Source organism: Sceloporus occidentalis, unplaced genomic scaffold (genome assembly GCF_023333645.1).
Source record: "Sceloporus occidentalis isolate IW3139 unplaced genomic scaffold, rSceOcc1.0.p SCAF_12, whole genome shotgun sequence".
In the NCBI taxonomy this organism is placed as follows: domain Eukaryota; kingdom Metazoa; phylum Chordata; class Lepidosauria; order Squamata; family Phrynosomatidae; genus Sceloporus; species Sceloporus occidentalis.
Window position 1 is genome coordinate 13,760,382 of NW_028316992.1, and position 27,128 is coordinate 13,787,509.

Below are 27,128 nucleotides of genomic sequence, written 5' to 3' on the forward strand. Positions count from 1 at the left end.
CTTGGAATTTAAAATTATGATAGATAGATAGATAGATAGATAGATAGATAGATAGATAGATAGATGAGGCTTTAAATTAAAAACTGTGTGTGTGTGTGTGTGTGTGTGTGTGTGTGTGTGTATGTCTTGGAATTAAAAATCCCTCTTGGAAGTGGGAATGAAATGTGTGGATGCAGCCTGGGTTCGTAGCTCAGCTCAGATGTTGGAATACAGTGTCTCAAAGCATGAGCAGAGTGTCTCTGAGCATGAACAGAGTGGCTGCCGCTCATTGCTCGAGCAGCTGCACTTTGCTTTATCGAGCTGAATTTATCTGATGTAAACACCTTCAGAGGAAGGACTCAGTTTGCATCTGCACTGAAAAAATAATCCAGTTTGATGCCACTTTAACTGCCCTTGGCTCCATGTTGTGAAATGCTGGGATTTGTAGTTTGTTGTGGCACCTGACAGATGACTCAACTACAGTTCCCATGATTCCATTGCACGAAGCCATAACGGAAGTTAAAGTGGTGCCATCAAGGTGTTGAGGGTAAACGCTCGACCCTCTTTTTGTGTCTTGGGGGGGGGGCTCTTAGCATCTCAAAATGGTGGCACTTAGTCTTGACCCCCCCCTTCCCAAAATCCTGGCTACGTCCTTGTATATATTGAAGCTACTTGAGTCCAACCATTAAACCCATTCATGTTTCATAAGCTCATCCTCAAGTAGCTCCTTTTTTGCCCCCCTCTGAGTGTCTCAGAATATGAACAGAGTGTCTCTGAGCATGAACAGAGTGGCTGCCGCTAATTGCTTGAGCAGCTGCACTTTGCTTTATCAACCTGAATTTATCTGATGTGAACAGCTTGAGAGGAAGGACTCTGTTTACATCTGCACTAAAGAAATAATCCATTTTGATGCCACTTTAACTGCCCTTGGCTCCATGCTGTGGAATGCTGGGATTTGAAGTTTGTTGTGGCACCTGACAGAGATGGCTAAACAGCTCCTCAAAACTACAAATCCCAAGATTCCATAGCACAGAACTATAATGGAAGTTAAAGTGGTGTCAACCATAAAAACCAAACTGCCTTGGGTCCTTTTCTGGGGGAAAAGGTGGCACAGAAATGAAATAAATGATGAAATGATGAGGAGATCTGGGAATTGCACTTCAGATTCTTGTGGCTGGCAGAGATGGCTAAATAGCTCCCAAAACTACAAATCCCAGGATCCCATAGCAGTCAGTTAAAGTGTTTTCAAACTGCACTATTTCTGCAGTGTGGATGCAGCTTTGGAGCTCTTTTGCTGATGCTATTTGCAAGTTGGTTCTGACTCATGGCAACCCTAAGGCAAATCTATCATGGGGTTTTCTTGGCAAATTTTTCCAGAGGGTGCTTCTCTGGGGCTGAGAGAGTGTGACCTGCCCATGGTCGCCCAGTGGGACCTCTATCCATGAGTTAAACCCACTCCCCACCCCTCTCCATTTTCTTTCTGGAAGGGACCTTGCTTGTGTTGAAGGGAAGGCCACCAAGCCTCTGAACCTCAGAATTATTGTTTCAATGCTCAGTCTTAGAATCAGTGGGTACCTGAGCATGTACAGAGTGTCTTTCACTCCTTCTCTCCTCTCTCTTAGCCAAAGACCCCCTCCTCATTTCACCACCCTCTTGATGCATGGGTTTGGCTGATTTTCACCTCTGGAATTTTATATTTGTATTTTATATTTGTAATTTTTAAATGTATTTTTTACGATTTTCATTGTTGTTTTAATGTGTTTTCTATGTGTTGTTAGCCGCCTTGGGTCCCACTTTGACAGAAAGGCAGGATATAAATGTTGGGAAATAATAATAATAATAATAATAATAATAATAATTATTTTGGAATTGGGGAGGATGGATGGAGGACCACAAAACAATGACCCATGGCCACAAATGGCCCATAGCTGCCCTATTTAATTCTCCTACTCCATAGTGGTTTGATCACTGGAGTACTATGACTCTGGAGTCCAGGGTTTGATTCCCAACTGGACCATACAAAGCCACTGGGTGATCTTTTGCAAGCCACAAATGCACTTGAGGAAGTAGACTGAAGTCTAGGAAAGCTCATGCTCCAATTTCTTTCTTTCGGTGAGTCTCAAAAGTGCTGCAAGATCTCTCTACTTATTATTATTATTATTATTGGATCTAAATGCATCTGAGGAAAATGCTAGGAAACCTGACATCTAGGAAAACTCATGCTGCCAATGTGTTTCTTTCAGTTAGTCTCAAAGGGGCTACAAGATCTCTCTACATATTGTTGTTGTTGTTGTTGCTGCATCTAAATGCATCTGAAGAAGTGGACTGTCTTCAAAAGCTCATGCCGTCAATTTCTTTCTTTCAGTGAGTCCCAAAGGTGCTGCAAGATCTCTCTACATGTTATTATTATTATTGCATCTAAATGCATCTGAGGAAGTAGATTGAAGTCTAAGTGTGGCTGTGGTTTCTCTCGCTCCCTCTTTCGCTCTATTTGGCGTACTCTCTCTTCCTCTCCCTTCCCTGCCCCCCTCCACATGCAGGTTGCCCTCCAGAGAGCAGAGGATGAGGCAGGACCCCCCCCCCCCCCGAAAAGGGACCATGCCCTGGTTGCTGCTCCTGCTTCAGCCAGAGCTCCCCGCGCATTTGGGTTTTGGGGAAGGCACCAGGGCAGCAGGAGCCCTGAGAGGAGGATGCCAGGGAGCAAGCCCTCTTTTCTCTTTTTCTTCCCCTTGCCTTCACTCCAAGGACAAACTTCCCTGCCCCGGGTTGTTTTATTGTTCCTTCCCGCAAAGACAGCTCTCTTGCCTCTCCTTTCCCATGAATGAACCTGAGGAGCCTTTGGCAATGGCACGGAAGAGGAGCAGCCCCCTCCCCTTCTTCCCCTCTTCCCCCTTCCTGAGGTAAAGGCTCGACCCTCTTTCTGTGTGTGTGTGTGTGGGGGGCTTTCAGCCCTTCAAAATGGTGGCACTTAGTCTGGACTCCCCCCCCCCTTCTCAAAATCCTGGCTACGTCCCTGCTTGGCCGCAAATTGTCCATAGCCTGCAATGCATCCCCTAATTCTGTTGGCAGTCCCTCCCTGCCAACACTTTCTCATTTCCCCCCAAAACCAGCGCAAAGCTGGCAGATGGAAAGAGGTTTTAAAGCAGCATTTAAATCTGCATTATTTGATTTTAAAAAACTAAACATCCCAAATGTTATTATCATTTTTGTAGCTATTATTACAGAAAGACGTAGAGTGCAAACTCCTCAAGTACCTTTATTTTCTGGAGTGAGATGGGATTTTCCAACTGACTCACTGTGATGATCTCCTGTGGTCCAAGCACCCAAACCACAGCCATGTAATAATAATAATACTGTAATATAATAATAATAATAATAATACTGTAATATAATAATAATAATAATAATAATAATAATAATAATAATAATTTTATACCCCTCTTCACTCAAAAAGCTATCAGAGTGGCTTACAAATTGTTAATTAGACATTGAGACATTATGGCTCTTAGTCCGGCAGACCCTTAAATTCCTTAAATCGCGCTGCCATCATCCAGTGAATTATAAAAGGATTTCCCTTAACCTACACTGGGACCGGTTAAGGGACCTTACTTCTACTTCTTTACTGATCTTCCAAGCATCAACCGAGCCAAGAGACGTGTAAAAGGAGTGTCAAGTAGTAGATACTCTAAGGAGATATTCATTATAAATAACAAAATATAACTAAAATATCAGTTATACAAGATATTAAGACTCTTGCAGGTACAATATTTGTAAGTATATAATGTTCCATTCATACAAGCTATTAAAAAACAAATAAACCCAAGCGTCCGATTCTGAGACTAACTTCCAAGATCCACTCCTTAACTCTCTCTCTCTCTCGATCTCCAACCGACACAATTCCCCCAACTGTCTCTTGGTCTCTCAGGCCTTATATCTCCTTCTCACGGAAGCTTCCAGAAGAACCTTTATCCTGGTCTGTGATTGGTCAAGAGAGCCTTCCGTAGCAGTGATGTCACTCTGTATTTTCATAAACCTCCTTTTACTGCCTGAAGAAGATCTCCATTGACTGGAGCCCAGTCATTGCACTTGCCCAAGGCAAGACTTGCACCTGTTTCCCAATGTTGTTCTTGGGGTCTGCCTTCCAGTTGTTTCCAGCTCTTATGGTGACCGGAGGGGAATCTCTGAAGGGGTTTTCTTGGCAGGTTCCTTCAGAATGGGTTTCCCATGGCCATCCTCTGAGGCTGAGAGAGTGTGACTTGCCCAAAGCTTCAGTCCTTTTGGAAGCCTTTTTGCTTTATCTTCTAGAAGGCAGCTGAGGTGTTGCTTCTTGCTCTGAAGAATGAGAGGAACCTTCTGGCATCCAAAAGGCTAACATTCTCTGGAGTTATGTCTGATAATATGTATATGTAGGATTGCAATCCCTGTTCATTTATTGAAAGGTTTATAGTGCACCCCACATCATAGAATATGGAGAAGGCAACTGTTACATGGATTTGTAATTGGTTGACCAGACGAACCCAAAGGATACTCAACAATGGCTCCTTTTCGGAGGAAGAGGAAGGAGAGATCTAGAGTATAAGGTATTATTAGATCATCTAAGATAAATATAGAATTAAAATTAAGAGACAAAATGGAGAAAATGAAAATATTATCATGGAACATGGGGGTATGAACTCTCCACAAAAACGGAGTAAAGTGTTTCATTATGTCAAAAAACTTAGTGCAAACCTGATTTGTTTACAAGAAACTCATATAAAAGAAAAAGATAATCGATTACTTAAGAATAGAAAGTTGGGAAATGAATATATGTCAGCTAATGAAAAGAAAAAGAATGGTGTGGTGTTCTATGTTGATAACAGACTTAAAGCGAAGATAGTATTTAGAGACAAAAAGGCAGATACCTAGGCCTAGATGTAGCACTACAGAATGGAAAATGTTTGATGGTGGGCATCTATGCCCCATTGGATAAAAAGGACCAGTTTTATATGAATTTGAACGAGGAGCTATCTAAGCCTAATTATGAAAAGACTTTAATTATGGGAGATTGGAATTGAGTAGTTAACCCAGAAATAGATAGACGCAACAACAGTATGGGAAGCCTCCAAATCCTTCATGAGAGGCTTTTTTATGCAACAAAACGTCATACTAAAGAAAGAAAAGAAAGAAAAACTGAACCTGATGTATGATATGTTGAAAAAGAAAGAAATAGAACTAAGTGAAAATAGAACTAAGAATTACAAAAGAGATTAAAACGATTAAAAAACAAATAGAAGAAAATGAAGAGATACATAGGAAAATTAAATATAGGAAACAAATGAGGTTCGAAGATGCAAACAAACCAGGCAGATGGCTGGCACACAGACTGAAAAAACAAAGGGCAAGGAACATCATTCCTGAAATTAAAACCCAAGAAAAAGTACTTTCCACGGACCAAGAAAGAATAAAGAAAGAGTTTCTAGACTTCTACGAACAGCTGTATAAAGGAGGGAACATCTCAAAACAGAGCATACAGGAGTTTCTGAAGGAATCAAACATAAAGCAGTTTGATAACCAGCAGAGAGATATACTGAATAGACCAATTTCTGTAGCCGAAATAACAAGGTTATTAAGAATAGCAAAAAAGGGGAAACTCCAGACCCAGATGGATTCCCGGTTGAATACTATCAAAAATTTGAAGAACAACTAATAATACCATACAAACTAACATTGAACGAAATTGGGAAACAAAAATATCCAGGATCATGGAAGCAGGCGAACATCTCCCTAATAGCCAAAGAAGGCAGAGATCCGACGGATGTGGAAAGCTATAGGCCAATCTCTCTGCTTAAGACGGACTATAAGCTATTTGCAAAAATCTTAGCAGAAAGATTACAAAGGATATTAGCAGAGTGGATACAAGAAGAACAAGCTGGTTTTCTACCTAACAGACCATTAAAAAAGAACATACGAGTAATTCTGAATACCATAGAATATGATGAAAGAAATAACGGGGAAAGTCTGGCACTTGTATTTATGGACCTGGAGAAGGCATCCGATAACATCAGCTGGGAGATCATGTATACCGTGATGGAAGAAGCGAAGGTAGGAACCCAATTTGATACATGGATTCGAGAAATCTACGAAGAACAAAGTGCCAGAATAATTGTGAATTATAGCAAAACAAAAGGATTTAAGATCACTAAAAGCACGAGGCAGGGATGCCCACTATCTCCACGGTTGTTCATTTTCGTTTTAGAAGCACTCAATAACAGAATTAGAGAGACTTCCGGTGGCATGGCGGCGCCTCGATCACCTCCGAAGAGAGGCTCCGGAGGGAGGATCGCGGTTTCGCGGCGACGGAGGCGGTGGGGTAAGGTCCCACCAACCTGAAAGTGTCCCCCCGATAAAGGGGAAGCAGAGGGGCTCACCGAGATCCGGCGTTCCATTTGATTTTCTTTAATCTGCCTCCATTTGCGAGAGCGGGACGAAGGAACGGCACGGACAGGGAGCGACCACGGCCGCGGAGAGCAGGCACAAGCCGCGGCTTGCGCTGAATGCAACGCCACCACTTTTAAATTGTTTAAGTTGTAATCTGTGTTGGGAATTGCGGAACTACCAGCAAGGAACTATCACGAAATTGTAACCCTGCCTTTAACCTCGCGACAGAGAAGGACAGGAGCGACATCAAGCTTTAAATCACTAAGATAAAGGGGTTTCCCCATTTGTTTGTTTGTCTCTTTTTGGATGTTGTTCCTTGGAGGACTTTCTGGATGTTGTTATTGAGAGGACCCTTTGGACGCTGTTACCTGGAGGACTTTTTAGACGCTGTCATTTGGAGGATTTTTGGATGCTATATGGAGGACTGTCAGGGTTCAGGCATTGTTTAGATTTCTAGCATTGTGGAAAAACCTGACTGAAAAGATTGACGTTTATTTCGGAAAAGTCTGCTGGAGCTGGATAAAAGACAGAGGAACTGTGGAGAACGGACCCTTTGGAGTCAGAAGAGGTTTTTGGAGGGGAGTAGAAAGACTGTGAAATAAATCAAATACCGTCTGGCGGCTTGCCTGGCCGTTGGTTTTCTTTTTTCCCCAGCTGACCAGTCCATTGTAAAGGAAAAGGTTAATTTTTTCAAGTCAACTAAGAACTACAATTAAGCTCTGCAACAGAGCGAGGAGAGAGAGAACCTGGAAGCATCAAGCCCAGCTGCAGCAAATGATCTGAAGACTGACTGATAAGGCCCCCTCGGCTACTATTGAAGTGTGGGAGAGGCGGAGAGAGAGACGCTGAGTCAGGGAAAGAATAACTCTCCCATTTCTGGTTTGGCCATCTCTACCTCTCCTTCCTATTTTCCTCTTTCTTTCTTTTTTCCCCCTCTCTTTCTCCCCAACTTATACTTAGTAATATATATTAATTGCTGGCTATTTTGTAAACTATTTGTTTCCTCTGAAAGCTAAATTGTTTTAGTGGCTTATAGCTGTTCCCTTCTCTTTCCATTTCCCTTGCTTCCTCTATTCTCTTGGCTGCTTCCCTTCCCTTTCTCTTGGAGGGAAAGAAAAAAATATATCAAAAAGCATACTTGTAATCCTTGCGTTAACTGGTAAAGGTGAAGGATACAGTGTATATCTCCAGGTGTTGTGTAAGTGTATTGCAACTGGTTTGTTAATTCGATGTGAGAAATTGGGATAGGAAATTGATACTTACACCCCCAAAGGTGGGTAATGGTGTAAGAAGCTTGATACTAATATCCACTACTAATTCTTATCCCATTTATAATAATATTGCTGAAGCAGGCTAAAGATCTAACTGTTAGAGCTTAAGAAGAGGGGGATTAGAGAGCAAAACCCTTTTAAATGGTACTTTCCTGTGTCTCTTTATACCCCCTCCCCTATCTCAATTATCTCTCTTGGCTAACATAAAATATTTCTTGAGACCCAGAATTGTTAGAGTATTTTGGTGAAACATAACTTCTGATTTCCTCTTGTTTCTCTTACTTGGTATTAAAGCCTACTTGAGATTCGTGTTCAACACACTCCAGTTGAAAACTTGGAAACTGCAATTTAGTCTTGAATGCTTTGTAAGTGAATTATAAAGTAGTGTACATTTATTGTGGAAGATTGTATAGAACTTTGTTATTGAGATACATTGTTAGGACCTTTTTTGTCAAGTGAAATAAGCGAAAGAACTATTAGAATCACTAGAGCTTAGAATTAACATTGTAGAAAATTGCTTGTTTCTTCTTTCTTTTTTCTTGGATCCTTCTTTTCAATTTAAGTGCATAATTAGACCAACTTGCAGTGGTGAAATTCCATCACCAATTCTTAAGTACTAAAACACACCTTTTTCTATTGAATTTTAAGTAAAGCGACTAATCCAACCTCAATAGCAAACCAGGATACATTTGAAAAGAAAGTAGTTTGGGATTTTTTATTTTTCCTCTTTCCTTCTCATTATAAAACTTGAAAAACCAGTAGAATAAGTTTGATTCTTGGCTTATTGTATCTTCAAATTAAATTAGCAATACAACCCTGTTATTTTTAACTATAAAAGAAATTCTCTCTTATCAACCCACCCTCTTTTCTTCTTGCCTAAAGATGATGAATACGAGGAAAACTGCAGCGCTGAATTCAAATCAGCCAGGAAATGCAAGGAGAACATCGAATGATTCGATACCAAAATTCCCTGAACACAATGATGCACTAATTGAGGAAATGAGGAGATTGCAACAGGAAACAAGTAAAGAAATCCAAGCTTCAAAAGAAGAGGTTAAAACTGAATTAAAGGCGGAAATTAAGCAATTAAATGCAAGATTAGACCAAATAGAGAACGAATTTAACTCAATTAACGGAAGGATTAAAGGTTTAAAGATAGAAGTGCAAGCAACAGAGGAAAAAGTTGACCGAGCCGAAAGAACGAGAGAAGAAGACCAAAATACATTTTTGAAAATTTTGGTCAAAGAGAGAGAAAATTGCCTGAAATTGAGAGGCCTTAAAGAGAACACAAACGAAAATCTCTACACTTTGCTTTGCCCAATACTGGCCGGATTTGTAAATGAACCAGAGGAACAGTTTCCCTGGGAAATTGACCGAGCTTATAGATTAAGCTCTAGAGTAGCTAAAACAAAGACTTTGCCCAGGGACGTAATGGTATATTTTGTGAGAAAGCAGACAAGGGACTTGGTCCTAAATCAAAGCTACGATACTAAATTAATGGTGGATGATCAAGAAATAATTATCCTGAAAGATATACCGAGCCAAATATTGAAGAGGCGCAGAGAATATCAATGTTTGACGGACGTTCTTAACCAACGCAAAATCCCTTTCAGGTGGGAGGAAGTTGAAGGTCTTGTGGTCACATGGAAACAGAAAAAAACAAGACTAAACTCGGTTGAAAAGGCAAAACTTTTCTTGAAAGCCTTGAAGAGGGATCTAGAAGAAGGGGAGGGGGGGAAGAAGACGAAGGGGGAGGAAGCAATGATGAAGCAACTTGAATGGAGAAGTCAGGAAATAGTTCTCTTAACGTCAAATTATCTTTTTGTTGATTCTACTTTCTTCCCCCCCCCAAGTAAATAAGTAAGTTGAAACAATTTGAATAAAACCGAGCACTGTTTTGTATAACTAAGTTTAAATAAATTCGATTAAAATTTTTTTAATTCTCAACGAAAGCTGTTGTGGTCTTTTCTAGTGTATACTTTTAGATAATAAATTCTACTAAAAATGAAAATATTATCACTCAATGTAAAAGGCTTGAATTCCCCCCAGAAAAGAAAAAAGGTGTTCCTCTTCTTGGAAAGAAACAATGCAGATGTTGTATGCTTACAGGAAAGACGCATCAAATTAAAAGATGTAAGATTACTAAAAAATCCAAACATTGGTAAAGAGTACTCTTCAGTATTTGGAAAGAGTAAAAGAGGAGTTACCCTATATATTAATGATAATATAGAATCCAAATTTATATTTGCAGACCCCAATGGGTACTATGTGGGGGCGGGAAAAAAGAATATTGATCGTTGGCATATATGGCCCCCAGGAAGGCAAAGGATCTTTTTATGCAAAATTACACAGGGAACTCTCTAATTACGATTACGAAAACATAATTATGATAGGAGATTTCAACGGTGTAATCAATCCTATGATTGACAGAAAATCTGACAAAAGAATAAAACAAGATCAGAGTAAACTTCCCCAAAAATTTTTCGATCCAAAAGAGGATCTTTCCCTAATAGATGTATGGCGACATCTGTACGATGAGGGTAAAAGCTTTACGTTTTATTCAGACAGACATGAATCGCTAGCAAGGATTGATCTATGTTTAGCTTCAAGTACCTTGACCCAGGAAATTACAAGTATGGAGACTCTCAATAGGACTATTTCAGACCACAATCCCCTTGTAATAGAGTTCAGAGAAACCAGGAAAATTAAGAATTGGCTTATACTAAATGAAGATCTGCTCAAAGATAGATAGGGAAATTGTGGGAAAAGGCAAAGAATGGTTAAAATTCTTCTTCAAGGTAAATTCGAATGGTGAGGTCAAAATGAGTATGGTGTGGGATGCTTGCAAGGCTTCTATGAGGGGTTTCTTTACTCAGCAACATTCAATTTGGTGGAAACGTAAGAAAGATAGAAGAAATAAATTAAACAACTCACTGAGGGGAAAAGAAAACGAACTAAAGAAATACCCAAGAAACAAAATTATTCAGAAAGAGATAAAAATTTTGCAGAAACAGTTAGATGCTGAAATGACTTTAGAACTGGAAAAAAGACTAAAACTAGTGAAACAGAAAAATTTTGAACATGCTAACAAAGTGGGGAAATGGCTCGCCTTCCAGTTAAGAAGAATTAGAGAGAGAAAAGTAATTGCCAAAATAAAAAAAGGGAAATCAACACTTACCCGGCAAGAAGACATCAAAAGAGAATTCCAAAACTTCTTTGAAAACCTGTATAGAGAAAAAACAGTTGAATTAGACGAAATAGAAAAGTACCTGGATATTGTAAAACCTCGAAATATCCAAGGAAAGCAGAAGGAGGAACTAAATAGACCAATTACGATAAAAGAAATTAGAGAAGCAATTACGAATGCGAAAACTGGAAAAGCACCAGGTAACGACGGCCTCCCAATATCTTTTTATAAGGAGTTGATTGATGAAGTAGCTTCCCCTCTTCAACAAGTGATGAACGAAGCCTTGGAAGATAACATACCAAACTCATGGAAAGAAGCAGACATCTCCTTAATACCAAAAGAAGGTAAAGATCTCGAAAGTCCAAGTAACTACAGACCGATATCGCTTTTAAACAATGATTATAAGTTACTCGCTGCTATCCTATCTAAAAGATTAAGAGATTGCTTAGTGGAGGCAATTGGGGAGGAGCAAAGAGGATTTTTACCTGGTAGACAAATTAGGGATAATACAAGATCGATAATTGATATTATTGAATATTATGAGAAACATAACGGAAAAAAGATGGGTTTACTCTTTATTGATTTCGAAAAAGCTTTCGATTCGGTCAATTGGAATTTTTTACTGACATTGTTAAAAAGAATAGACATAGGCTCAAATTTTTTAAATTGGCTATCAAAAATCTATAGCAAACAACTCGCACAAGTTAGGGTTAATAGAGAAAAAACAAAAGTAATTCAAATCCAAAGAGGAACACGCCAGGGCTGTCCTCTTTCCCCCCTGTTGTTTCTGCTGGTAATCGAACTATTAATTAAAAGAATCGGAGAAAAACCAGATATCCAGGGAGTTAAATTAAGAAGTTCAAAAATCAAAATCAGAGCATTTGCAGACGATGTTGTTATTGTTATTGATGACCCGATAAACAATGCAGTAAAAGTGATGGAAATTATCGATGAATTCGGCAAAGTATCAGGATGTGTAATAAACAAAGACAAATCAAATATACTGACAAAAAATATTGGCAAAGAAGAGGAATCATTGTTGGGTAATTTAACAAAAATTAAGGTGACAAACAAAGTTAAATATTTAGGACTAAATATTACCAAGAAATCAAACGAACTGTTTGAAAACAACTATACAAAAATCTGGAAAGAGATAAAAAAAGATTTGATAAGATGGAACAAATTAAACATCTCTCTATTGGGGAGGATAGCAGCGATTAAAATGAATATCTTACCAAGAATGTTATACCTTTTCCAAACACTCCCTATCATTATGACAAGAAAAATCTTCAAACATTGGAATAAAGACATCTCTGATTTTATCTGGAGAGGGAAAAAGCCAAGAATCAAACTGAAGAATCTACAAGACAACAGAGAAAAAGGTGGTCTGGGATTACCCTCTCTGCAACTTTATGATGAAGCATGTAGTTTAGTTTGGGTAAGAGAATGGATGACATTGTCAAACAAAACGTTGTTGGAATTGGAGGGAGATGATCTTAATGTGGGATGGCATTGCTATCTGGTTTATGGAAACAGTTCACTTAGCAAATCATTTACAAACCATGCCATTAGAAAACCCCTCTTTGAAACGTGGAACAAACATAAAAGACATACCTTAGCTAGGATTTGCGGCTGGGTCTCTTCACACGAGGCCATCTGTAGCAAAGAGTCGAGCGAGGGGATTGGATGGCTAAGAGATGAAGACCTGTGGGTAAAAACAAGAGAAGAGGTCAGAATGAAAACAAGAGAAGAACTCATTGAGGAAACAAATATTAACTGGTTCACATATAGGCAAATTTATGAGAGATTTAAAATGGACAAAAAGACAATCGGGTTCGAATTGGATGTCAAAAAAATCGAATGGAGCAACATTTTGTATTTAGATAATGCCAAATTAATTGGGAAAGTATATGCAATATTGCTATCCTTGGAAATGGAAGAAGAGACAGTTAAAAGTCAGATGGTAAAATGGGCTACATGCATAGGTCACCCAATTATGCTAAATCAATGGGAAAAGGTGTGGAAAGACCAAAAAAACCTAACTATTTCACAAAATATTAGAGACAATTTCTTTAAAATGATGTATTTCTGGTATCTTTCACCCTACAAGATGGCCAAAATTTATAAAACCAAAAAAGATAAATGCTGGAAAGGCAGAAAGAAAAAGGGAACCTTCTTTCATGCATGGTGGGAGTGTAGTAAAGCAAAACAATTTTGGAAGATGGTTAATAAACCGATTAATCAGATAATGGGAACAGATTTAGTGCCCAAGCTGGAACTGTATTTATTAGGGATGTTGGATGAAGGAACCAGAAAAGAAGATGAGAGGGCAATTTTTCATATGGTTTCATTAGCAAGAATTTGCTATGCACACAAATGGAAGAGTGAGGAAATACCATCGTGCGATGAGTGGCTATTGAAAGTATATGAAGTGATGGGGATAGACATTATAATACTAAAGTCAAACAATATGTGTAAAGATAAACATCTAGAATACTGGAAGAAAGTGACAACATTTTTTGGAAATGAGTGGGGTAAGGAAGTTACTATAGGTCTGATGTAAAACCACTATAGCTCGAACGAGCAGTTCACTCTCAACATCTTCTCGGCAGTGGTAAGGCGAAAAGTAGGGTCTTCTTTTTTGTCATTAGTCAAGTCTTTTCTTTTTCTTTTTTGAAAAGGATAATCAAAGTTGAACACTGAACAATTGATAGACAAATATGGTCAACAAGAATATGTCTGGTAGTTAGGAAGTCAACTTGTATGTTAGATGTCATGTTACCTGTAAGTAGATGTCTAAAGGTAGAGTGGATAGGATGGAAGGAGAGAGAGAGGAGAGAATCGATTTAGATGCTTGTATGTTATGTTATTTGTATGTTATTTTATGTTATTTTATGTTTTATGTGTAGTGTATTATATGTTTTTGTATGTGTATGCATTAGTATGTATTATTCTTTTTAACTCAATAAAATTTAAAAATAAAAAAAATAACAGAATTAGAGAAGAAAAACAAATAGGAGGTATGAAAGTTAGGAATCACGGATATAAAATGCGTATATTGGCGGATGATATTGTCTACATATTGGAAAACCCTACAGAAAGTATAGAAAAACTAATAGAAATGCTAACGGACTTCGAAAAGGTCTCAGGCCTAAAAGTAAACAAAGATAAGGCAGCTATGGTGACGAAGAATCTGGATAGAAAAGAGGAGAAGAGATAAGTGGATTTACGGTGAAAAAAGAAAACTAAATACCTAGGAATATGGATTACTAGTAAAAATGTAGACCTTTATCACAATAACTATGAAACAGTGTGGAGAGAAATCAAGAAAGACTTAGAGAGGTGGGGGAGTTTAAGGCTTCTATATTGGGCAGAGTTTCAGTGATAGAAATGAAGATATTGCCTAAGATGTTATTCTTATTCCAAACAATACCGATATTGCACTCTTTTAAACCTCTAAACATGTGGCAAAAAGAAACCCTGAGTTTTGTGTGGCAAAAGAAGAAAGCTAGAATAAAAGCAAAAATGGTGTATGCTGATAAAGCTCGCGGTGGATTAGGTTTACCAAACTTAACTTTGCATTATTATGCTGCAGTGTTGGTATGGATTGAGAAATGGTTATTACTGGAAGATGACAAGTTAATAGTATTAGAAGGGGATAACTTAAGATTCGGCCTACCTGGGTATTTGTTTTATAGTCAATGTAAAGTACACAAAGAGTGCAAAAACCACATATTAAGAAAGGCTATGCTGTATGTATGGGAAAAACTAAGACCAAGAATTTCTCAACAGTTACTACTAGCTTGCTCGCCCCACGAAGCTTTCTTGAGCAAGGAAAGAATACCCAGGACTAAATGGATCAAATATTCAGATTTGGTGAAAGAAAGAGCTAAAATCCCAAGAAGAGTTGAAGGCAGTGGGAATCAATTGCCACTGGTATTTATATAGACAGTTGAGAGAGAGATGGAAAACGGATGAAAGACTCACTGGAATTAATAATAAGAAACCCAAGTGGGAAGAAAGAGTAGAAAAGGGCGAGAGAAAGGTGATAACTAGAAACTACAAAAGGCTACTAGAGTGGGATACTGAAGAAGAAATAATCAGAGGAAGCATGATTAAATGGGCACAGAACGTGGGACACAGTATTGACTATATTAAATGGGGGAAAGTTTGCAAGGGAACTAAGTTCACGATTAATCAAGAATTAAGAGAAAACACCTCTAAAATGTTATATAGGTGGCACCTGTCTCCACAAAAGATCATCGCATATACAGTGGGCCCTTGTTATACGCTGGGGTTTGGTCCCAAGTTCCCCCGTGGATAACAAAATCCGTGGATGCTCAAGTCCTATTAAATATAATGACATAGAAAAACCGTGTCCCTTATAAAAAATGGAAAATCAAGGTTTAATATGTGAAATTTATCCTTTTTTCTGAACATTTTCAAACTGTGTATGCTTGAATCCGTGTATAAAAATCCGTGTATAAGAAGGGCTGACTGTATGTGTAAGAATAAAAAAAGCAAGCCACTCTGTTGGAAATGCAATATAGAAGTAGGCTCTTTCTTTCACATCTGGTGGACTTGTAAAACAGCCAAACAATACTGGATTAAAATATATAAAGCAATAACTATAGAATTAAAGATCCCAATAACTTTCAATCCAGAAACATTTCTCCCAGGTCTGATAAGTGATGAACTAAGCAAAACTTGGGGGAAACTGTTGTTTTCCTTATTTACATGTGCCAGAATAACCTCTGCAAGATACTGGAACCGAAAAGAAATTCCCTCTGTAGAGCAATGGTTGATGAAAGTCTTGGAGGTGGCGGAAGTGGACAAACGGGCATCTTGGACAAAAGGTAAGACATAAGATGGGAGACGCCTGGCTGAATGAAACTACATGTGAAAGGGATCTAGGAGTCCAGTAGACCACAAGTTGAACATGAGTCAACAATGTGATGCGGCAGCTAAAAAGGCCAATGTGATTTTAGGCTGCATCAATAAAAGTATAGTGTCTAGATGAAGGGAAGTAATAGTACCACTCTATTCTGCTTTGGTCAGAGCCCTCCTGGAATATTGTGTCCAGTTCTGGGCACCACAATTCAAAAAGGATGTGGAGAAACTGGAGCCATGTGTCTAAAGGATGGTAACTAAGTCAGTCAAAAATAAAACGTAGATAGTCCATGATCTCCTACTGGGCGAAGAGGCTGACCTGGTTTGTTTCACAGAGACCTGGCTGGGTGATGAGAGCTCTGCCACCTGGGCTCAGGCCTTACCAGCCGGGTTCTCCGTCAGTGAGCAGGTAAGGGGATGTCACTTTGGTCCATAAAGACAATCTTGCTTTGGCCAGGATACCGATCTGTAAAATGGACCACATTGAATGTATTTGCCTCAGCTTAAAGACTAGGGAAAGTCTGGGGATTCTGTTGGTTTAATGTCCACCCCGTTGCTTAACAGACTCCCTAGCGGAGCAGACACAACTGGTCTCGGAGCTGCTGCAGAAGTCGCCTAGGCTTTTAGTCCTGGGCGACCTCAACATCCCCCTCGAGGCCGGTTTAACGAACGTATCTGGTGCAGCTCAGGAGTCCATGGTCAGCATGACAAACATGGGCCTTTCCCAGATAGTCTCTGAGCCCACGCACTGTGCAGGTCATACTCTCGATGTGCTCGTCTGTACGGAACAGGCAGATCCGTGGGTGGAGGTAGTCAATATCTCCGCATTGTCATGGACCATGGACCATTTCCTGGTCAAGGTCGGGCTGAAGGCCACTATTCCCCCTGTCGGGGGTGGAGGACCTATTAAAATGGTCCGCCCTCAAAGGTTGATGGAACCCTCTAGGTTCCCAGAGGCCTTAGAGGGTTTGATGGCTGGTAATGCTGGCGATTCTGTTGAAGCTCTGGTCAATACTTGGAACAACGGTCTTACCAGAGCTATAACTATCGCTCCCAAGCGCCCTTTCCAATCTGCTTCAAATCGCAATTCGTGGTATACTCAAGATCTCAGAATAATGAAGGGGGCTGGACAACGGCTGGAGTGCCACTGGCAGAAATATCGACTCATACCTGATAAGGGTTTTTCTTAAATCCTATGGAGTGGCAATAGATGCAGCTAAGAAGTCCTTCTACTCTGCATCTATTGCGTCTGCAAAGTCTTGTCCTGCAGAGCTATTCAGGGTGGTAAGGGACTTGACTCAAATGCCCCCCACCCTGAACTCTTTTTTAGAACCTAAAAAGCCTGCTATGATCCTTTTAATAACTACTTCGCAGACAAAATTTCCACATAATAGCCGATTTGGATGCCAGCCTTAGGACAGAGGCGGCAGGAGAAGTATTCTGCACCTCCGCCTATACTGTTATTCTGGATCAGTTTGAGTCAGTCAGTACAGAGGATGTGGGCAAGCTCCTTGGGAGTATGAAAAAGATGACTTGCTCTCTCGATCCTTGCCCGTCTTGGCTGGCCGTTCAGGGGGGAGATACCTGAACGGCCTACTTGAGAGTATGTATTTTCCCTGGGAAATGATTAACCATCCATGATGAAGCCAAGCCCTCCCTCCAGTCCATCTGCCTTGGTCCAGGCCTTGGAGGTAGAGAGGAACTGCTGGACCTCTTACCCTTTCCCTCCACCACTCCCTTCTCCTTCTCTGTCGTGTCTTTTTAGATTGTAAGCCCGAGGGCAGGGAACCGTCTAACTAAAAAGACTGCATGTACAGCGCTGTGTAAATTTACAGCGCTTCATAAATAAAGGTTAATAATAATACAGTGGTACCCCGGGATACGAAAGCACCGCCTTACGAAATTCCCGGGATACGAAAAAATCCCATAGGAAAAAACTGTTCCGGGTTACGTTTTTTTTTTCGGCTTACGAAAAAATTTTTTGGTGCTTTTCGGAGCTATTTCGCACGAAATCGCGGCTTTTAGCGCTAGCGCCTATGGCTTTTTCGGGTTGCGAAATCTTTCGGGTTACGAAGGGCTCCGCGGAACGGATTAATTTCGTAACCCGGGGTACCACTGTAATAATAATCAAGATGCTGCTAAAAACATAACAAATGCATCTTTGAGGGAAGGCTGTCTTCCATCTTGCCTTAAAGAGGCGGTAGTTAAACCACTTCTAAAAAGTCTTTCCTTGACCCCCTGGACAGAAAGAATTACAGCAAGGTATTCGAGAAGGCAGTCACCATTCAACTCCAAGCAGTCTTGGAAGAAACAGATTTTCTAGATCCATTTCAAACCGGATTTAAGGCAGGTTACGGAGTTGAGACTGCCATGGTTACCTCAGTCAATGATCTCCATCTGAGCATCCATAGCTCTTTGAAATGGGGAGGTGTGACCCTGCTGGTGCTCTTGGACCTCTCAGCGGCCTTCGATATCATTGACCACAGTATCCTTCTGGAAGACTTGGGAATTGGGGGCACTGCTTTCCAGTGGTTCAGGTCCTACATCGCAGGGAGATTCCCGATGGTGTTGCTTGAAGACACTTGTTCGTCCAAGAGGGAGCTCAAGTCAAGCGTCCCTCAAGGTGCGATTCTGTCCCCAATGCTATTCAACATTTACCTGAAGCTGTTAGGTGAGATCATCCGGAGACATGGGGCAAGGTGTTATCAATATGCTGATGACACCCAAACATATTTCTCTATGGCTCAGATGGACGAAATGACTAAGGATGATGTCTCTCCTCTGAATGGCTGTCTTAATGCAGTAATGAGGGAAAACAAACTACAATTGAATCCAGGTAAGATGGAGGTACTTGTAATAGTGACTCCTAATCCGGGAATGGAGTTATGTCAGCCAGTTCTGGATGGGTTCACACTTCCCCTGAAAGACTCTGTCCGCTGTTTGAGAGTGCTCCTGGATTCATCGCTTCATCTCATGGCTCAGGTGGATGCGACGCTCAGGAGCACTTGTTATCAGCTTCGGCTGATACGCCAACTGAGACCCTTCCTGGAGCAGGGAGACCTTGTAACAGAAGCACATGCGCTGGTCACCCCTCGGCTCAACTTCTGCAACGCACTCTACATGGGGCTACCCTTGTTCCAAGTTCAGAAACTTCAATTGGTACAGAATATGGAAGCCAGATTGGTTACGGACACTTCTAGAACTGCCCACATTACACAGGTTCTTAAATCCCTCGACTGGCTGCCCATTAGTTTCTGGGCAGGATACAAGGTGTTGCTTTTAACCTTTAAAGCCCTCCATGGCTTGGGTCCTGACTTCTTGTGGGAGCGCCTCCTCCCATACCATCCACCTTCAGACTCAGGTCCTCTGGGAAGAACCGGCAACAACTCAAGAAGACCAGACTTTCAGCGGTGACCCAGAGGTCCTTCTCATCAGCTGCTCCCAGGCTCTGGAATGACCTCCGGATGAGATCCGTCCTATTTCTACCTTTGAAGCCTTTAGGAAAGCTATTAATACGGATCTCTTCCGGCAGGCCTTTCCAGACTAGAACAGATCTATTGAGTTGCTTCTCCATGCCCCTGACCCTTACTCTTGCCAACCTTTTTACTATATTGTGTTTTGGATGTTTTAACTTTTCTTGCTGTTTAATAACTTTTTAAGGGTCAATTAATGTTGGCCTCTAAGGTGTTAATATCCGTCATATTAACACATTGGAAGCCTTTAGGAAGGCTATGAAGACAGATCTCTTCCGGCAGGTCTTTCAAGACTAGATTAGATCCATTGACTTGCCTCCCCCTCCCCCTGAAATTACCCTTGCCATCGTTAGTGTGATGGAAATTGTTATTGATGTCTCATTCTTGCCCTCCCCACTCACCTCCCCTTCCCTCCTTCTCACCTTCAGAAAACGACCCATTCCTTGCCTGAAAAAAACCTTTTTATTATATTGTGTTAGGATTGTTTTAAATTTTCTTGCTGTTTAATAGCTTTTTTTCCCCATAAAGATATTTTATTAATATATATATATAATAAAGGTAATTACAAGCTAGATAATTTTACCTCTTACATCTTTTACACTACACTCTTCTATTTACTTCTCACAGAGTAAAGCAAAACCATTACTTCCTTCTCCCCCTCTCTCCCTTAGAGCTTCATGTAATGTTTTCTCTGGATTTTAACATAACTCGACGTTTCTTAAACAATACCTCTGGCTGTGTCTACATTTATTATATTTATAATCCTCGCCAGTCCATATCATATTTAAAGTAATTACTAACCAAGAATTTATTATCTTGTGTAACATGTTATTTGTCATATATATATATATATATATATATATATATATATATATGTCTACCTACATATATATACACATATGTGCACATATTCTTCTCTTATTTCTGTACCTCTTCGGTAAACCATCTAGATTTACAATGTTGAATTAAAGGGTTCCATTCTTTGTCTACCTTTTCTGTGTCTCTGTTCTTTAAGTCAGCTGTGAGTCTATCCATCTCTTTAGCTTCCAACACTTTCTCTAGCCATACATCTAATTTAGGGGTGGATTGTTCTTTCCAGACTTGACCTATCGATATTCTAGCTGTTGATATCAGATATCGTAAGATTCTCCCATATTTTTTCTCTATTTCTGGTGTTGTTTTATTAATCATATTCAGAAGATAAATTTCCGGTCGAAATTCAAATTTAATATTCCATATTTTCTCTATTGTTATATGAATTTGTTTCCAAAATATTTTCATTTTAGGACATCGCCACCACATATGGAACCAAGTACCTCGTGCTTTCCGACATTTCCAACACCTGTTGGACTTCCTCTTATCCATCTTAGCCAATCTATTAGGTTTTAGATGCCACCTGTTCTCCATCTTCCAACAGTTTTCTTTTAAAGATTGTGCTAAGGTGAATTTCTTAGTCTTTTCTCTAGCTAATTTCCAGCTGTTCAGATCTATAATATTTCCACAGTCTGTGGCCCACTTGATCATAGCTTCTGATATGATGTCTTGTTCTTGGTTTATCTTTAGCAAAAATTTATATAATTTGGAGATTTTTCCCGGCTCTTTGCTTAATAGTATTTTGTCCAATTCTTTAGTCTCTTCACTGATTCCAAACAAATTTAAATCTATTTTAAATCTTTCTTTCAGTTAATCTTGATTCCCCTTTCTTGTATTTCTTCCTTTGTTTTTAACTGAAAACCACCTTCCTTATTACTTTTTAGAATACCCTCATATCTCAGCCATTTATCTGTATTTCCCCATCTCCCGAAAAAGGCTTCTTGAGTAGAGTTCCAGAGAGGAATCTTCCTATATATTCTCTTTTTCACTTTTCCCCAGGTCATTATCAATGCTTTTTTAACTTCATGTTCCAAGAATTCTTTATGTGCCTTCACCTTCCCATAGTCCAAGTATGCGTGCCACCCGAACCTGTTGTTGGCACCTTCCAATTTTAACATTTCCAAATTATCTAAGGTTATCCGTTCTGGTATCCAATTTAAGCTGTTTGCCTGGTAATACAATTCGAGGTTCGGAACCCCTCCTCCACCCTCTTCTTTTGACTTTGTCATTGTTTTCTTCTCCGTCCATATAAAGTTTTTTATATCCTTATCCCATTGTTTAAACGTATTAGGGTTAATATAAATTGGTATTGCTTGGAATAAAAAATTAATTCTAGGTGAGATCATCATTTTGACAGTTTCGATTCTTCCCATGATTGACAGATCTAATTGCGTCCATTTTTTAATATCCTTTTGAATCTCTTTCCACAGTTTTTTATAGTTATTTTCAAAGAGGTCCTTATTCTTGTTGGTAATCCAAATCCCTAGGTATCTCGTTTTCTTTTTAATTGCACATTCTGTTCTCCTTCCTATTTCTTGTTCTTCCTTGATAGTCATGTTCTTTGTTAGGATTGCTGTTTTACTTCTGTTTATCCTGAATCCTGCCACCTCTCCGAATTCTTCTAATATTCCAGATAGTTTTCTGGTTTGATCAATTGGGTCATCCAAACATACCAGGAGATCATCAGCAAATGCTTTAAGCTTATATTCCGTTCCTTTTACCTTCGGTCCTTTAATTTCTTCTCTGGTTCTGATATTATTTGTCAACATTTCCATTGTTATCATAAACAAGAGAGGCGAGAGCGGGCACCCTTGTCGCGTACCCTTAAAGATCTCGAAGTTTTGGGTTGTTGTCCCATTTATTATTAATTGTGCTTCCTGGTGTGAATATATTTTCTGAATCCAATTCAAAAAATTTGTTCCCACGTTCATCTTTTTAAGAACCTCAGAAACAAAATTCCAGTTTACGTTATCGAAGGCCTTCTCAGCATCGACTAGTATTAATGCCAATTTTCTCTCTTTGTTATTTGCATATAATTCCAAAATGTTTAAAATTGTTCTAGTATTGTAGAAACCCCGCTTGATCTTGATTGATGTAGTCTTGGAGTACGCTTTTAAACCTCTTTGCCAAAATTGTTGAGAATATTTTGTAATCGATGCTGAGAAGTGAAATAGGTCTATAATTTGACATATCCAATTTGTCTTTTGATTCCTTTGGTATAACCGTGATGTTTGCGTTTTTCCAGGTGTCGGGTAGGTCGTTATTCCTAATATCATTTAATGTATTTAATAAGGGTATTTTGATTTCATCTTTAAATATTTTATAGTAGCGTGCCGAAAATCCGCCCGGACCTGAAGTTTTATTTATTTTCAAACTGTTTATTGCCTCCTCTATCTCTTCTATTGAGAATGCAGCGTTTAAAGCAATTTGCTGAGTAGGTGTTATTTCCAAAATTTGTTGTTTTTCCAAATATTCTGTTATTTTTTCCATTCTCTCTTTTATATAAATCCTCATAGAATTTTTTAAAAGCTTCTCTGATTCCTTCTTGTGAACGTATTATTTCATCTTTAACTCTAATTTCAGAGATTAGATTTTTATCTCTTTCTTGTCTTAATCGATTGGGTAGCCACTTCCCCGCTTTATTTGCACTCACAAAATGTTGTTGTTTTACTGCTTTCATTTTCTTTGCCATTTGCTTCGATAATTCTTTTTCCATTTGTTTTCTCCAAAATTTTAGTTGTTTGTCTAATCTGTCATTTGAAGGGTCTTTGTTCAAATCATCTTCTATTTTTCTAATCTCTCTTTCCATATTTTTCATTTCTTGATTCCATTTATTCTTCATTTCTTTCCCTTTTTGGATCCAAAATCCCCTCATTTCTGCTTTCTTTGCATCCCAGACTGTTTTCATTGAGACTTCTCCGTTGCAGTTTTCCTTAAAATAATTTTTCAACATCTGTTTTGCCTTCTCTATCATGTCTTTATTATTCAATAGATGGTCGTTAAGTTTCCAGCAAAGTTGTTTTTTCCCCCCTTCCATCTTCAGTGTAGTCAAATTATGGTCCGATATAACTTTGGGTAAAATATCCATCTCCTTTATTTTCCCTATTAATGCATTCGATATGAAACACATGTCAATCCTGGAAGTAGATTTATGTGTTTCCGAGTAGTAGGTATGTCCCGGATTATCAGGATATAACTTCCTCCAAACGTCACATATCTTCATGTCATCTTGAAACTCAAAGAAGGCGGAGGGAAGTTTTCCCTGTTGTTGATTTCCTGTCAATCTTAGGGTTTGGTACCGCGTTCCAATCACCGATTGCAATAATGTTTCCATAATCTTCTTGTCTCAGTCTTCTATGTAGATCCTTGTAAAATTGTTGCTGTTTATCGTTCGGTGCATATATGCCTACAATAAGGTATTTTATGTCCTCCAAAATAATTTCAACACCTAGACAATGTCCGTCTTCGTCCTCAAAAATTTTCTTGGCTATCAAGTTGTGTTTAATGTATATCACAATACCGCTTTTCTTTTTCTTATTTAGAGAGGTAAAGGATTGACCTAATTTTTTGTTTTTCAAATATTTGTTATCTTCTTTCTTTATCTTTATTTCTTGAAGACATATTACATCCAGATTTTTTTTTGCCAGATAGTGAAAAGTTTTACTGCCTTTATATTTCGAGTCGAGACCTTTGACGTTCCACGATCCTATTTTAATATCCATCTTTATGTCAGTTTTTTTTATATCTGTTATCATATTCTTCTTTCTTAATTATTTTCTCCCTCTTCCTGGTTATTAGATCCTTCCTTCCTGGAAGCTTCTTCTTCTTCTTCTCTTAGTTTTCTCTCTTGCTTTCTGGTCACCATTTGTCTTTCTTCCTGGTCTTCTTTGTCCCTTTCCGTTTTTAATTTCCTTAAGAAGTCTTTCGCTTTGTATATTGTGTTGATTCTATATCTCTTTTGTTTCAATAGGACTGAGATTCCTTCGATCCTGTCCCAAGCGTAGGGGATATTTCTTTTCATCAGTTCTTGTGTCAGGAACTTGTATTCCTGACGCCGTCTTAGAATTTCTACTGGGATGTCTTTAAAAAATTTTATTATAATGTCGTCTAACTTTAATTCTGATAAGTAACTTCTTTGCAGAATCTCATTTCTCCATTTGGAGCCAGTGAATGAGACCACCACGTCCCTGGGTAATTTTTTTCCTCGTGCTACACTTGAATTGAGACGAAATATTTTATCTATCGCAGCTCCCGTTTCTGCTTCAGTAGTCTCAACAAACTCTGCCAGTGCCAAGTTAATCTTATCATATCATTCTTCTTTCTTTAATATCTTCTGGCACTCCTCTCAGTTTTAGACTTCTCTCCCTATGCCGAATTTCCTGTACGAGCATCTTGTTTTCTAGCACTCTATATTTTTCTTTCAAGTCCTTAGATGTTTCCTCTAGTTCTTCTGTCTTTATTCCTAATTTTTTAGTCTCCATTTGCAGTCCTGAAATATCATTGTTATCTTCTCCAATTTTTCCCCAAAAGAACCTAGTTCCCTTTGTAGGTCTCCCTTAGTTTCTTCTCTAGATTCTTTATATTCTCTACGCATTTCCTCTCTAAAAAGATTAAATTGTTCCATAAATAACTGGGCTGTAGAGTCTGTGGTTTTAGGGTTCGACGCATCAGAACCCCTTCTCACATTGGTCATCGGGGCTTGAGTGGTTTTCTTTGCACCGAAAGCCATCCTGCCAGCTTACTGAGAGCGAGGGAAAATATTCCTTTACAATACAAAGAATAAAACTAAGTCTGATCAAATAGGTTCCCCAACCAAATTAACCTAAAACAAATCAATTACCTTAAAGTTTGTAGTTACCACATATTATCTATAATTTATACTTTGTATCTTGAATTATGGGTAGGATGATGATGATAAAGAGGTACAACAATATCAACAATCACCACGATTACCAAAGTTGCTTCACCTGCTCCTGTTATTAATTCTTGTAGCTTTCCTCCATCTCCTACCCTCCAATTTCTTAAATCCCTCCCCCTTTTATAAACATCCCCACATACAACTTCCCATTCTGTTTTAGTATTTTGATTATCGTTCAAGTCCCCGTCGTCTCCTTCCCTGCCTTCCTTCCGTCGCACCTTTCTTAAATAGTTTAAATTAAGCCTTCGTTAGATGTCTGTTCTATTCTGTTGTCTCCCCCTCCTTGGTTATGGTTCTATTCCGATGACTCCTCCCCCGTCCTCTTTCCGTCGTTTCTTTCTTGAGGGAATCAAAGTAGCTCTTATTCCAATTCCTATCTTTGTCCCTTGTCCTCTTCCTTATTTAGCCATAAAGTCCAACAACTAAATACAATATTAGTATCCAGTTAGTATCTGTCGTCTCGTCCCCTGTCCTCTTTCCGTCGTGTCTTTCTTGGCAGATTAAGGGAGAGAAAATTGTTCGTTAAATGCCTGTCGTCTCCTCTTTCCTCTTTCTGTTGTTACTTGCTTGGGAAAGTCCAATTAGTATATGCTGTTTTAGTGTCCGTTAGATATCAAACATCTCCTCCCCCTAGTATATCTTTCCCCCCTTCTTCTTTTCTCGAATCGCCATCTTGTTTCAAATCCCTCCGTTACTTTGTGTCCTCTCACTACACGCGATTTATTTCCTCCAAGTTGGAAGGCTCAATAAATGGAGCAACAAACACAGCAAAAGGAAGGAAGAAGAAAAACTCATTGTTTCATAGATCGTATCCGTCTGAGTTTCATGTACTAATTAATCCATATGATTAATCCAGCTGGAGCCCTCTTTTGAAGTAGCCGGTTTAACCCCTTCAAGCTAAACCCCCTTCTCCGTTCCGCTTTTATATCCCTCCTTTCTTGTTGAAGGGCTTGTCTTCTAATTGTGAGGGGATCACGCTGCTGCAGAAGAGGTCTAAATTGTCCCCAGAGTGCTATACAACAAAAGTCCCCCAGATTTCCAATAATAGTAATAAGGGGGAGAGAAGAGAGATCCGCTTACGATGTTCTTTTTCTTGCGAATCTTCTTCTTCTAAAATAACGGCCGGCTGAGTTCAGAGCCAAAATGGCGAGCCAGGCAAACCCCGGTTGCTCTTCGGTTTCCCCGGCTTCTGGGAACCGTGACTCTGTTGGGAGCCTCGGATCCAAGCTACGCGGAATCCTCCTTCGAGCCCCGTGCTCCGGCTCCCTTGCGGAGCCGAATTAAACAGGAGGACGCCCCTGTTTTGGCTTGCCTTGCCGGTCGCCGCGACAAGCCCGTCTCTCAGCGACCTAACACTCAGCCATCACCGCCGGAAGTCCCGCTGTTTAATAGCTTTTTAAGGGTTGACTAATGTTTTTATAATTGGGAGGAGGGTTGAGGGTTTTGACATTTTAATTGTATTTCTTAAATTGTATGTCATTTTATTACTGTAATCCGCTTTGATTCCTTTGAGAAAAGACGGAATATAAATTATTATTATTATTATTATTATTATTGCATCCCTTCAAGGGGGTCCAAGGCCCTTTCAGTATGCTCCCAGAAGCGGGGGGGGGGGGGATATTTCTGGGGCGGTGGGTCTCTCTGTTGGTCCTCCTCTGCGGGGGTTTTGTCAAGGAAAAGGTAAGTATGTGAGGGAGGGTGCCCAATCCAGATCGTATGGGCCTCTAAACCTAGTTCCCAGGTTGCCAGGGGATTGCCAGAGCTTTGAGATCCCTCTGTCTCCCTCCTCTTGGCTTTGGCCTAGATTTTGGCTCTTCTCTCCCCCCCCCCCAGAGCCCCCTCCCCCAGGACTTTGGAGAAAACTTATCCTTCCCCCCAAAATGTTACATCTAATGCTATCCTGAGTGATGCTATTTGGCACAAAATTCTTCCCCAAATGAGGCATCAGAAGGGAGGGTCTCTCCTCTGCCCCACTTTCCAGGAGGGAGGGGGCTCCTCAAAGCCCTTTTTACCTTTGGATCCCCCTCCCCTCCATGGCCATGTCTCTCTCCAAGGGTCCCCCCTGCCCTCTTCTCATAATAACCCCCAAGTAGTTGGGCCCAAAGGAATCCCCCGAGGAG